At 49.1% G+C, this 11,144-nt stretch overlaps 1 non-coding gene and 1 pseudogene across 1 annotated transcript; one reads left to right on the top strand and one right to left on the bottom strand.

Moving 5' to 3' along the window:
* Positions 1-231: 231 nt before the first annotated feature.
* LOC102963936 lies at positions 232-1,078 on the top strand (annotated as a pseudogene).
* A 9,308-nt stretch (positions 1,079-10,386) lies between these two features.
* On the bottom strand, positions 10,387-10,458 carry TRNAW-CCA. The gene has a single exon. It is a non-coding gene; the product is annotated as a tRNA-Trp (tRNA).
* Between the last annotated feature and the right edge of the window lie 686 nt (positions 10,459-11,144).

Raw genomic sequence — 11,144 nt, forward strand, 5'->3', positions numbered from 1 at the left:
ACCTGGGTGGCTCGGTCGGTGGAGCGTCCGACTTCGGCTCAGGTCACGATCTCACAGTTCGTGGGTTCGAGCCCCGCCTCAGGCTCTGTGCTGACCGCTTGCTGGGAGGCTGGAACCTGCTTCAGATTCTGTGTCTCCTTCTCTCTCTGCCCCTCCCCCTGCTCACGCTTCATCTCACTCTGTTTCTCAAAAATAAATACATGTAAAAAAAATTAAAAAAAAAAAAAAAAGATTAAGTGTGTTTTGCCCGGGTACGGCCGGTACGACCAATCTCCAGGGTGGGAGGAGGCGTCCAACGCTCTGGTCTTTGTAGAGATTTCTGCAAAAGAGTTTTGCTGGTGGGACTCGCTCAGCAAGCAAGCACAGCAAGTGATCGTGGATGTCCTGTCAGCTCTGTGGCCCTTCGCCAGTCGGGGGGCTATATGGCCACAGTCGGAACGAAGTTCTGTGCTTTGAACTGGGAAGATCAGTCAGCAGTTGTCCTGACCACAGTAAAGACAAGAACAGCAAGGTGGATCCTGATGGGAGAGATTTAGCTGGCACCGTGGCTGAGGAAACAGCCCCAGAAGTTCTGGATGGCACCAGGGGCCCCTGTAGCCCCTCCTTCCTGACCGTGGGAAAGTCCTTGGGCCACGTGGACATCTGCAACGGATTGGATGGATCCCTGGACCATAAAAGCTTCTATCACACTGGCAGCCTGTCCTCCGTGGATGCCTTTGACTGTGACCTGCAGACAGGAAAGCTCTCCAACCGCAGAAGTGTTTACGAGCTGGAAGAAGAAGAACAAATTCCAGATGGGATGTGTATGGATGCTGAGGGGGAGCTCTGGGTGGCCTGTTAACATTGGAGGAAGAGTGATCCGCGTAGATCCTGAGACAGGGGAAAGAAAGACTCCAAATCCTGAAGTTGGCCTGTTGATAAAACAACTTGCTGCTCCGGAAGGAGGGACTAGTCTGAAATGTAGGCGACCTGTGCCGGGATGGAATGGACCCCGAGGGTCTATTGCAGCAGCCTGAAGCTGGTGGAATTTTCAAGATAACTGGCCTGGGGGGTCAGAGGAACTCCTCCCTATCCCTAGGCAGGCTTTCTTTCTTACTGGAGGAAATTTTTCTCTCTTTTTTTTTAATGTTTCTTTTTGAGAGAGCAGGGGAGGGGCAGAGAGAAAAGGGGGACAGAAGATCTGAAGCAGGCTCTGTGCTAACAGCAGCGAGCCGGGTACGGGGCTCGAACCCACAAACCATGAGATCGTGACCTGAAACAAAGTCGGAGGCTTAACCAACTGAGCCACCCAGGCACCCTGAACTAGAGGAACTTTTGAAGACATGTAGAAAAGTCTACAGCCGTGGGCGCCTGGGTGGCTCAGTCCGTTGAGGGTCTGACTTCGGCTCAGGTCTGACCTCACCATTTGTGAGTTCGCGCAACAAACCTTTGACACGTGTGCTCAGTGGAAGCCCGTGTTCCTGTCCAAGAGAGCAGGGGACTACTTCCTGCCACCTTGGGCTGGGAGCACTGCCCCCTCAGGTGCAGCCACACATACCTCGACGGGTAATTCCTCCCTGCCCCGCTCACCGTGGCCTGACGCAGCACCCTGAGATTTTAGGCCCAGTTGGCCATCGCACAAACGTGTGGCGACAATCCCTTATGACCACGACCAGCCAACTCCAGGCAAGGCCAGAGGCTGACACCTGGGCCAGCTGCTGCCACGACATGAGCTCAGGGCGTTGGTCACTCATAGAGCCGCACCTTGCTCAGCCACAAAGGAGCTCAAGCCCCCCAACCTGGCCAGGAGCTCCGACTCAGGGCTCCCCCGGGGGTGCAGGGCACAGCGGGTCTGGGGCTGGATTTGCTGGATTTGGAGGCTAAAAGGAGACACCCTAGGTTCTGGTTTGGGACAGCCTAAGCCAAGCTAACTCAGTTCCCCGCGAAAGGAGACCTTTGGACTCTGAAAGAGGCAACATCGCCGAGGGGAAGGGGCCACCAGTCTGTAAATCAGAAGACCTGGGTTCTAGCCTTGCCATTGCCATTTCCTGGCTGCGTGACCACAGACCAGCCACCTCACCTTGAATTTTAATGTTCTTGCACTAAACGATGAGAATTAGTTCTGAGCGGGTCTGTTTCCATAAACTTATTGAGAGGGTCAAAGGAAAAATGTGTGTAAAAGCACAGCGTGAACTCTGTTGAAGGAGGCCACTGTGAGCCATTCTCCTCCTTAGAGATTATCTAGAATGCTCTGCGCACCCTTTATGACTATTAAGGTAAACGGTCCTCACTTTTCTTTCTTGAACATCTTCAGTGATGGGGACCTCATGATTTGTATCGGTTTCCCGGGCTGCTGTAACCAGTTGCCAAATCTTAGTGGTTTAAACAACACAAGTGTTCAGGTGCCTGGGTGGCTCAGTAGGTTAAGCATCAGGCTTTGGCTCAGGTCATGATCTCCCAGTCCATGGGTTTGAGCCCTGCATCTGGCTCTTTTGCTGATAGCCCAGAGCCTGAGTCTGCTTTGGATTCTGTGTCTCCCTCTCTCTGATCCTCTTCTGCTCATGCTCGCTCACTCTCTCTCTCTCTCAAAAATAAGTAAACGTTAAAAAATTATAAACAACACAAATGTACTGGGGCGCCTGGGTGGCTCAGTCGGTTGAGCATCTGGGCTCAGGTCATGATCTCATGGTTTGTGGGTGCGAGCCCCACAGTTGGGCTCTGTGCTGACAGCTCAGAGCCTGCAGCCTGCTTCAGATTCTGTATCTCCCTCTCTCTCTGCCCCTGCGCTGCTCGCACACTGATTTTCTCTCTCTCAAAAATAAAAGTAGACATTAAAAAAAGAAGAAGAAGAAGAAGAGGGAGGTTCTTCACTATACTGAGATATGATATAAAATCACACACCACAGTCCTAATTCTGCTGACTTCTCTGTTTGCCACGTGATAGCTCTGGAATAATCTGAGGTAAGCATATCTTTTCTGTCCCCACCAAAATTCATAGGTTGGAGCTCTGTGACTGTATGTGGAGGTAGGGCCCTTAGGAAGTCATTAAAGTGGGGTGCCTCAGTGGCTCAGTCGTTCAAGCGTCCAAGTCTGGATTTCGGCTCAGGTCAGGTTCGTGAGATCGAGCCCTGTGTTGGGTTCTGTGCTGACAGCATGGAGCCTGCTTGAGATTCTCTCTCTTCCCCTCCCCCACTCTCTCTCTCTCTCTCTCAAAATAATAAATAAATTTTTCTTTAAAGAAAAGGAAGTAATTAAAGTTAAATGAGTTCATAAAGGTGGGATCCTTTATTTTATTTTATTTTATTTTATTTTATTTTTTAATGTTTTTATTTATTTTTGAGACAGAGAGAGACAGAGCATGAGCGGGGAAGGGGCAGAGAGAGAGGGAGACACAGAATCGGAAGCAGGCTCCAGGCTCTGAGCCATCAGCCCAGAGCCCGACACGGGGCTCGAACTCACAGACTGTGAGATCGTGACCTGAGCTGAAGTCGGACGCTTAACCAACTGAGCCACCCAGGCGCCCCTAAAGGTGGGGTCCTAATCTGACTGGGGCCCTTATAAGAAGGTCACATGCATCAGAGGAAAGGCCATGTGAGGACACAGCAAGATGGCCACCATCTAAAAGCCACGAAGAGGGTCCCCACCAGGAGATGAGTCAGCCGACACCAGATCTGGGGCTTCCAGCATCCAGGACTGAGAGAAAATAAATTTCTGGTTTTAAGACTCCCAGTCTATGGTATTTTGTTATGGCAGCCCGAGCTGACTAATACAACCACCGTAAAAATGTCACATCATTACCCATAAGTTGATAGGATGACATTTTCTGTTTTGTAATAACATTAGCCGCTGCCGTATTCCGGAGCGCGGCTAAGTGCTTTCATCCATAGCCTCGTCATCCTCACGGCAATCCTAGAGGGGTTATGAGTTTCCTTAGATGGGCTAATCTAGGTTCGATGGCTAAGTAACTTGTCCAAGGGTAAGCGGCCACTAAGGGGGCAGAAAGGGGACTGCAGATGATTTCTGCCTGACTCCAGGGACAGCAGGGAAAATAAAAGGTCATAATTTAATACCAGATCATTAAGAGACAGGAGTACCCGGCAAATGCATTGTTTGACCCCAGGAACAAAACACGATAAATGCACAAGTTCTGTACCTTTCAGATGTGGGGGCTCAGAAAAGGCGTCTATCGTCTCTAAGTTGTTAGGAGCACCCTCGATCCAAGAGTTTGTGAAATTTCTACATTTATAGTGATTCCGGCACTTTTGTTTTCTAAGATGCCTCAAATCTATTTAATCCAGGATGGTAGGGCCGACGGGCCTGCCAGTCACCTGGAGATCTTCCCGAAATGCAGACCGGGGCGGGTCTGAGGCCGCATTTGGACTTGTCGAAAAGACTGGGCTGCAGAGGACCACGAGGGGGTAACAAGGTCGGAGAGACCTAAGTGCCGAGAGTGCTAATGCCGGGTGGGTTGTAATGAGTAGCCACTGAAATCCTTGCGTTCAACACCCTGGATAACTAGGTCTCAGAGGGTGACGAACTAGCCCAAGATCCTAGGGAATTTAGAGCGAGAGCTGGAAAGTCAGGATCCTTAGACTAATCAGAATATAAAAAGAGCATTGTCCAATATCACCCAAACCAGACCAAACCAAAAAAACAAAAACAAAACAACAAAAAACCACAAACAGAAACAAAAAATCCCACAAAGAACCCCCAGACCTTATTATTCCTTATTATCCTTCACAGGTAAGAAAACTGAGGCCAATGTAAAAGCAATTGGCCAAACTAGGATTTGAGTATAATACGTCGAACTTCAAAGCTTATTCTTTCCACTAAGACACACACATTTTGTCTATTTCAAAGCATCTGAGACCAGACATCATGCATGACCTTCCAAAAGCAAAGGGCTCAAGCCTCAATCAACCAAAAACTATCCCTGTTTTTCAAAATTAAAAAAACAATTAGGTGTGTTTCAAATATTTTCATTTTTCTCACCTTCAAATTCTATTTATAGGACTTGCTAAACATGGAATTTGAAGAGTTACAAAGTATCTCAGTGAGAAAAGTGAGACAATTAAATAGAATATGGAGGCATGTGATGCTTATAATATGTAATATAAACAACTAAAAATAATACAAAGCATATAAAAACAGAAATACTACCTGCTCTCTGTGCTGCTATCCTAGCTGTGTAGTAATGAAGTCATTTGGGAAAATTTCTTTTCATCCCTTTGCATAGATGCCATCTGTGAGTTGGTCTGGAGGCTTCCGTTGGGTTGGCTTGGATCAGTGATTTCTGGCCCAGCTCTCCCAGGGAGGGGAGAGAGAGAGAGAGGGAGACACAGAACCCCAAGCAGGCTCCAGGCTCTGAGCCATCAGCACAGAGCCCGACGTGGGACTTGAACCCACAAACCATGAGATCATGACCTGAGCTGAAGTCAGCAGCTTAACCGACTGAGCCAACCAGTTGGGTGTAACAGCTTCTGAAGCGCCGAATAAAGAAGCAATCTGAGCATTGCAAGCTCTGTTATCAGAACTTGTAATGCAGGGGTGCCTGTGGACTCCTGATTTCAGCTCACAGTTTGTGGGATTGAGCCCCACATCTGGCTCTGCGCGACAGTGTGGAACCTGCTTGGGATCCTCTCTCCCTCTCTCTTTCTTTAAAAAAAAAAATTTTTTTTTTAAACATTTGTTTACTTCTTTGAGAGAGGTGAGACAGAGTGCAAGCAGAGGAGGGGCAGAGAGAGAGGGAGACACAGAATCCGAATCTGAAGCAGGCTCCAGGCTCTGAGCTGTCAGCACAGAGCCCGATGTGGGGCTCGAACTTGTGAACTGTGAGATCATGACCTGAGCCCAAGTACGCTGCTTAACCCACGGAGCCACACAGGCGCCCCGCTCCCTCTCTCCCCTCCCCCTCCCCCCCCCCCCTCCCCGCTCGCATGTGCACAAGCACGCCTGGGTGTCCTCTATCTCAAAATAAATAAACATTAAAACACACACACAACTTGTAACACATTTGTGTTGTTTGCATCAGCGCTGCGCATTAATATGAATCATAGAGATAAATTAATCCCCAAGAGAAATTAACCAGACCCCTAAGGTCTCAGGAATTAAGCCGTTTTCATTTTCAGCGTACATTTGCGTTTTCGTGGAGAGAAGTATGACAGGGTCGTAAATAAAAGACTTTCAGCACGAGAGTAGATCACATTATCATACATCTGTAGGGAGAAGAATGGAAATGCAAAGAGAAAAAGGGAAACGTGCAAAATTTCTAACTGGTGAGCAAGAACCTGTTCTTGTATTTTTAAAATGCACCATAGTACCGAATCATGGCGGTGTTAACACTTCACGGGCTATATTTAAAAATGATGTACCTGCTTAATTTAACACGGTACTATTTATAACATGCCCGCTCTTGCAACGACTTTACATGATAATAAAAGCGTTAGATGCCCAGCTGAAAATGTGCAAGGGGTACCTCGCTTTCCAGAAAAAAAAATGTAAGGGTGCTGAAACAAAAAAAGCTTAGTACTCCCCACGTTAGAGGGAAAAAAAGAAGTTCCAAGGTCACCGCCCAGTTTTTCCTTGGGCTTGCCACTTGCGCCCTCTGCTGGTGAGCTATGTCCCTAAGAAGGCGGCCGGTCTCTGTGGTCTCTGCGTTCCCAGCGATGGTGAAAATCTCCCGCCCTGGGGGCCCAGATCTTTATCTCCTTCTTTGCAGTGTCCCTAACTCCAATTTTTTTCCGATTGCCTAAGTGTCTGGTTTTTGCATTTGCTCGATGACGTAATTTACAAGTGGTTTTCTTTTAAGTTTATTTATGTTGAGAGAGAGACAGAGCTCAAGCAGGGAAGGGGAAGAGAGAGAGGGAGACACAGAATCAGAAGCAGGCTCCAGGCTCCAAGCTGTCAGCACAGAGCCCGACGCGGGGCTCGAACTCACAGACCGCGAGATCGTGACCTGAGCCAAAATCAAGAGTCAGGTGTTAACTGATTGATCCACCCAGACACCCCACAAGTGTTTTTAAATATCCTAATTTAGTGTGCTTTTCCTTGTTGATTTCTAAATTCATCGTAATTCCGTCAGAGAAAGTGACTTGAATGATACCTATGCTTTGGAGTTTGTTGAGATTGACTTCATGGTCGAGAAAGCGATCACGTTTATATGAAATGTTTCATGTGAATTCAAGAACATTGTTCTCCATTTGTTGTATGCAGAGTTCTCTCTCTATCCCTTTGACCAAACTTGCTTATTATTCAGATCTCGATATCTTTAGCTGATTTTTTTGGACTGCATAATCAATCAATTACCTCTACTCTCTTAGTGATTACCCTACACTTTAATATAACATGGTTTCCGGTTAGTAAATATCCTTCCTTTCAAAAAATAGAACCTTTAACGGCTTTACTCCCAGACTAAATTTACTCTGGCTTGCATGTTATTCTTGCCCAGTATTGTACTTCTATTTTGCAAGTCCACACATTTTTTATTTTTATTTTTTTAAAATTTTTTTTAACGTTTATTTATTTTTGAGACAGAGAGAGACAGAGCATGAACGGGGGAGGGGCAGAGAGAGAGAGGGAGGCACAGAATCGGAAGCAGGCTCCAGGCTCTGAGCCATCAGCCCAGAGCCCGACGCGGGGCTCGAACTCACGGACCGCGAGATCATTACCTGAGCTGACGCTTAACCGACTGAGCCACCGAGGCGCCCCTAAGTAATCTCTCTACCCCAAGTGGGGCTTGAGGTTACAACCCCAAGATCAAGAGTTGGCTTCACCAACAGGGCCAGCCAGGTGCCCGAAAATGTCTCTATTGTTGAAAGATAACTTCCCAATCATGTAATTCTAGGCTGGCAATTGTTTTTATTTTAGTGCTTTGGAATTAATAGTGCACTTCTTCTGGCTTTCATGGTCGCTGCTAAGAATTCAGCTTCAGTCCAGCTCTTACTTTTTTTGGTAGGTAATTGGTTTTTTTTTTAATCCCCTGGTTGTTTTTTAAAAAAATCTTTCCTCTCGATATTGGGCAGTTTCCTTACTTTGTATGCAGGCATGGATTTTTTTCCTTATCATGCTTAGGAGGCATAGTGCTTCTTGAGAGTGAGGACTCATGTCTCGTTATCAATTCTGAAAAGTTAGTAGCTACCATTTCTCCAAATACTACCGCTCCCCTACCCTCTCTTTATGTCCCTCAGGGAACTCCATTTAGGCTGAGATTAGACATTTTCATTCTATCCTCAATATCGCTCTATTCCCCCCCCCCCCATCTTTTGTATCTTTTTCTGTTTTCCTTCGGTGTCATTTCTTTAATTCTGCCTTTGTAGTCGTTATCCATTGCTATACGGGAAATTAACCCCAAGACTTGGCATCTTAACATTTATTATCTCACATAGTTTTTTTTTTTAATTTTTTAAAATGTTTTAGTTTATTTCTGAGACAGAGAGAGACAGAGCATGAGCAGGGGAGGGGCAGAGAGAGAGGGAGACACAGAATTCTCAGCAGGCTCCAGGCTCTGAGCCATCAGCACAGAGCCTGACGCAGGGCCCGAACCCACAAGCTGTGAGATCATGACCTGAGCTGAAGTCGGGCCCTCAATCGACTGAGCCACCCAGGCGCCCCTATCTCACATAGTTTTTGAGGGTCAGAAATTCGAGTGTGGCTTAGCTGTTTGGTTCTGATTCAGGGTCTCGTGTAACAGTGGAGTCGAAATGCTGGCTGGGGCGCACTCATCGAGAACTTGACTGGGGATTACTCATGAGGCTATTGGCTGGAGACTTCAACTCTTCATCAAGTGAACCTCTCTGTAGCACATCATGAGGGTTCTTGCAACCTGGCAACTGGCCAACTGGCTTTCCCAGAGCAAGGGATCCAGAGAGAGGCAAGAAACCACAGTTCTTTTATGACCAAGTGCCCAAACTCACACATTGTAACGTCTACTTTTTTCCCACTTGTTAGATGAAGGGCATTAAGTTCAGCCCATACTCAAGGGGAAGAGAATTAGGCATCACCTTTTGAAGGGAATGTCAAGATTTACAAACGTATTTTGAACCGCCAAAATATTTTATTTCATTCTTATTTTTTAGCTCTGTCTAATCTGCTAGATAACACACCCATGTATTTCTAAAATCGAATATTCACTCTTTCATTTCTGGAATTTTCTTTTTTGGTATTTGAAACATATCAAGTCGTTTTTATTGTCTCTTGTTAATTTCTTAGGCCACTCTTTTGCTTTACTTATTTGTTTTTTGTTTATATGTTAGAGAGCATGTTAGTGCGGGAGAGGGGCAGAGCGAGAGAGACTGAACCTCAAGCACCCTCCACACTCAGCACAGAGTCCAACACGGGTCTCAATCCCTCGAACTTGGGATCATAACCTGAACTGAAATCAAGAGTTGGACACTCAACCAACCGAGCCACCCAGGCGCCCTAGTCCTTTCGTTTTTAAAAGATTAAACCCACCCATCGTGCATTCTGTATCTGAGAATCCCCATATCCGAAGTCTGTGGATCTGATTTTGCTGGTTCTTATGCAGAAGGACTTCTCTTTTGATTTATTTAAAATAAAATGCAAGTGTATTTGGACTGGCACTTTACGTGTGCGAAAAGTAGAAGGCCTGGTTTGAGAATGTATTTCTTTCAGAGAGAATATACCCCCGCCAGCTTGCTGTGGGTCCTAATAACCCAGGAAATTATAAACTAATGTTTTGACTTGCACGTTTGGGTCTCTGCAGGCAGAGTGAATTCCGACCGGAACCCAGGTTTCCTATTAGACTCCATGTACTCTCTAACCAGATTTAATTAATGTTAACGTTTGGGTATGCTTGTTAAAAAAGAAAAAAGAAAAGTAAGACTCTGTCCTCCATCCCTGTAGCCAAATCCACCGAGCTTCTGAGCGTCGGGAACATTTGCGGGCGGACAGAGCCGGTCAGGACACGGCTCCAGAAGGCACCAGACCTTGGGACAAGGGCCCCCTTTCTGGACGAGAGGCCCCTGCAGGTGTGAATTCAATCTTCCGGCAGGTGGCGTTCCCAGGGGGCCCAAGTGCGTTGGGGAGGGGGAGGGGGAGGAGACGCGGCTTTGCAGAGGCGAGGGTGGGGTGGGTGGAGGATGGGGGTTGGTAACCCCGGGGGCCCGCGATCAACGGAGGCGGGGGTGGCAGGGCGGCCGCCAGGGCGCGGGGGGGGGGGGGGGGGGTCACTCTGAGCTTGTCGCCGCGCCTCCTGTCGGCCGCCGCAAGGAACCTCTGCCTCTCCCAGTCGCATTTATAAACCCCGTATTCGCGATGCGAGGAAAAAGAGCGGGGTTTTCCGCCCGCTGGCAGTGTGACAGCGCTCGCCGGAGGCCGGATTTCTCCCCTAACGGCCTTTGCGGCGCTTCCTGCGGCCCTCCGTGGTTGGCGAGGGAAAAAAGGCGACCGTGACCCCGACGTGACTTGAACACGCAACCTTCTGATCTGGAGTCAGACGCGCTACCATTGCGCCACGAGGTCACAGCGAGCAGACGACTCTGCGTCGCTAAAGACCTCGCCGCGCCGGCACGGTCCCGCGGCCGGGAACACCTAGGCTCCGAGACGCGGTCCCCCCGGCGCGCGTCCGAGGGGAGGAGCTCGAGCGGCCCGCTCCTCGGCTTCCGGGAAACCGGCGCTCGGCGGCTTCCGAGCCCGGGCCGGGCGCCGCGGCGGCGGGGACGCGGCGGCGGGGCCGGGCGGGTGGCGGCGGGGCGGTGGGGGGTGTGGAGGGGGAGATCGGAGGCGGCCGGGGTGGGGGCGGGAGCGGCTCCCGAATTCCGCGGGGCGGACTCGCCAGGCCCTCCGGCCGCCGCGCGGAAAATGGCGGCGGCCGCCGCGGCGCGGGTTCGAGGACGCTGCTCCCGGTGGCCGCGACCCGGCGGGGCCGGGGCGGGAGAAGGAAGACGGGGCGCCCCCCCCCCCCCCAAGCTGGGACTGTCCTGTGAACTGTAAAAGGAAACATCTTCTTTGAAGGAGGGTCAGCACAGTATCTGGACGAGAGCATCAGAGCCGCTGAAAACGCCGCCATCCAGAGACCGCCACTGCTGACGCTCGTGTGCATTTCTTTTTGCAGAGTTTTACCGGCTGTGTGTGATCCCCAGTATATTTTTGACCTTTGACTCGATGAATGGAACGCAGAGCGAAAAGTAGCCGCACGTTTGCACGCA

This window comes from Panthera tigris, chromosome E1, assembly GCF_018350195.1.
Source record: "Panthera tigris isolate Pti1 chromosome E1, P.tigris_Pti1_mat1.1, whole genome shotgun sequence".
NCBI lineage: Eukaryota > Metazoa > Chordata > Mammalia > Carnivora > Felidae > Panthera > Panthera tigris.